The sequence below is a fragment of the Bos taurus genome, chromosome 3 (genome assembly GCF_002263795.3).
Source record: "Bos taurus isolate L1 Dominette 01449 registration number 42190680 breed Hereford chromosome 3, ARS-UCD2.0, whole genome shotgun sequence".
Taxonomy (NCBI): Eukaryota; Metazoa; Chordata; class Mammalia; order Artiodactyla; family Bovidae; genus Bos; species Bos taurus.
In genome coordinates, this window is record NC_037330.1 from 98,047,163 (window position 1) to 98,050,733 (window position 3,571).

Sequence of the window (3,571 nt, forward strand, 5' to 3'; positions counted from 1 at the left end):
ATTAAATGTTATTTCTTTAATATTCTCTCCCCCTAATTGACAACTCAACTAAATTTTTTTTCAGTCTCTATTTCAGATCCTTTGTTTCCCTTATACAATGACTGGATGTGGGATATGGCAATGGTTTTAGCTGGTTCGATGGCATTTTTCAGTCTATTAATCACTGTTTTAGGCATGACGCTAAGAGGTAAGTGGGTGGGGAGAGTCTTGACTCTGAGGCTATCATTTTGCCAGCATTTATTTATTTTCCATTCCCTGAAAAGGCCCACTTCCCACCTGGCTATCAGCCCAAGGTTCATCCTGTTTCCAGAGAAAAGACAAAGGCCCAAATCTATGTTTTGTCAAGTTATACATTAACATACTATGGTTACTTAATAACTAAGGTTAAGTTACAGCCCTTCAAGTGTGGAACCAAAGAGTGACTCAAGCTTCTTTTGCCCTTTCTTTTGGCTAGTAACACACGGAATCATAGCTGTGCTCCTCAGGCTTATTACCCTTCTCCTGTAATATGTGGGCAATTTTTTTGTTGACATCTCTATCTCCAGCACCCAAAAAAACCCACAATACATGTCTCTCCAAGCACATCTTGTGACATTGCTTTCCACATAGGTCAGTTTAACCTGCTCTTATACATTATTCCATTCACTGAAAGTTACTAAGACTTGATACTACTTGAACATTAACTCTATTCACCCTGTTTTCTTGAACAAATCTCACCATTTCTCCATCTTTGTTCACCCAAGAATCCCAAGTAATAGGTATTAAGTTAGAGATGTATCTGATTTTGTTGTGAAAATTTTGTTTCTGTTATAATTGAAGGCCAAGAAACCTCAGATAATGATCTTCCCTTCAAATTTTCCTGTAATCAGATTGCAATTCAAAAGCCATGAGTAATCATCATTGCTTTCTTAGTATAATTTCTTTCATAATATTAAATGAACATTGACACCCAACGTGTATCACTAGATGTCAGAAGAAACAGTAACGTATATAGAATTCTGAGGGCAAAATGAGCTTTGAACCTACAATTTTGCCCATTTCAAATAATTTCTCATAAGTAAAAATGAAAACTAGTCAAGGACTTACAGAATGTACCATTACTGTAGACTCTATGAAAATTATCTAAGAAAAAAATTTTCCCAAATGGAAATGACAATGTCTAAAATATTAGATGAATGATAAATAAGAAATATGAAAAAAATAATAAAATACTAATTTAACAATAAATAGTTATATTATGGTTGCAAAATAATGACTACTTAAATAAAGTAATTTGAAAATATATTAATAACCTAGTTGCTGAACATCAGTGGTTGCTAATATCACAGAAAGAGAAACCACCAGAGATTATATTATTCTGCATGTTAAGAACAAAATACTACCTATGATGTGTGTTCTTGGCAGAAAAAAAAAAGGAAGCAAAAGAAACCTGAATCAGATTAAACCTCCCTTTTAACCTCCAATTTACAGGACATAAAGAACAAGAAGGATATACTATACAAAGTGACAGAGATACAATCCACCAACTGTAGAAATGAAAAACACAACAGAACAAATGAGAAAAATTCTTCAATAATTATGTTGCAAGCATATACAGCTTCAGTGTAATCCCTGCCAATGTCTCAATGAAAGTTTCTATAGAAATAAAAAATCTGTCAATGCTTCCACCTTTCCCCCTTGTATTTGCCATGAAATGATGGAGCCAGGTGCCATGAGCTTAGTTTTTTTTTTTTTTTTTTTATATTTAGCTTTAAGTGAGCATTTTCACTCTCCTCCTTCACCCTCATCAAGAGGTTTTTTAGTTCCTCTTCATTTTCTGCCATTAGAGTGATATCATCCACATATCTGAGGTTGTTGATATTTCTCCTGGCAATCTTGATTCCAGCTTGTAACTCATCCAACCCGGCATTTCTCATGATGTGCTCTGCATATAAGTTAAATAAACATGGTGAGTATAAACAGCCTTGTCAAACTCCTTTCTCAATCCTGAACCAGTCAGTTGTCCCATACATGGTTCTAACTGTTACTTCTTGATTGGCATACACATACGAGAAGATACTGAGCATCATAAATTATGAGGGAATTGTAAGTGAAAACAATGAGATAACACTATGCACTATTAAGAGGGGATAATGTCCAAAACTGGCTTTTCAAAACTGGCTCAGTGGTAAACAATCAGCCTGCAAACACAAGAGATTCAGGAGGCATGGGTTCGATCCCTGGGTCGGGAAGATCCCCTGGAGAAGGAAATGGTAACCCATTCCAGTTATCTTGCTTGAAAAATTCCATGGACAGAAGAGTCCAGTGGGCTATAGTCCATGGGATCATAAAGAGTTGGACATGACTGAGCGACTGAGCATGCAATATCCGAAACACTAACAACACCAAATGTGGTGAGCCTGGGAAACAAAAGGAATTCTCATTTACTGCTGGAGAGAAATGCAAAAAGGCACAGCCACTTTGGACAGTTGAGTGGTTTCTCACAAAAATAGAATACTCTTACCATACGATATAGACAAAGCTATGGTTTTTCCAGTAGTTATGTATGGATGTGAGAATTGAACCATAAAAAAAGCTGAGCACTGAAGAATTGATGCTTTTGAACTGTGGTGTTGGATAGGACTCTTGAGAATCCCTTGGACTGCAAGGAGATCAAGCCAGTAAATCCTAAGGGAAATCAATTCTGAATATTCACTGGAGGGATTGATGCTGAAGCTGAAGCTCCAATACTTTGGCCACCTGATGGGAAAAGCCAACTCATTGGAAAAAGACCTTGATGCTGGAAAAGTTGAAGGCAGGAGGCAAAGGGGATGACAGAGAACGAGATGGTTAGATGACATCACTGACTCAATGGACAGGAGCTCCACCCTCTAACTCCTAACAAATGATCAGTTCTCCATCATGATAACTTTGTGTTTTTGAGAAAGTCACAGAATGAAATCATGAAGTATGTAATCTTTTAAGACTAACTTCCTCCACTCAATATAAAGTTTTTGAGATTCATCAATATTGTGTATAACAATGGTACATTTCTTTAACCCTATAAACAGTATGAAAAGGCAAAAAGATATGACACTGAAAGATGAACTTCCCAAGTCAGTAGGTGCCCAATATGCTACTGGAGAAATAGCTCCAGAAAGAATGAAGAGACTGAGCCAAAGTGAAAACAGCATCCAGTTGTGGATGTGACTAGTGATGGAAGTAAAGTCCAATGCTGTAAAGAACAGTATTGCATAGGAACGTGAAATGTTAGGTCCACGAATCAAGGTAAATTGGAAGTGGTCAAACAGGAGATGACAAGAGTGAACATCTACATTTTAGGAATCAGTGAATTAAAATGGGCCAGAATGGGTGAATTTAATTCAGATGACCATTGTATCTACTACTGTGGACAAGAATCCCTTTAGAAGAAATAATGTCATAGTTAATAAAAGACTCTGAAATGCAGTACTTGGGTGCAATCTCAAACATGACAGAATGACCTCTCTGTGTTTCCAAAGCAGACCATTAAATATCACAGTAATCCAAGTCTATGCCCCAATCACTAATGCTGAAGAAGTTGAAACTGAAC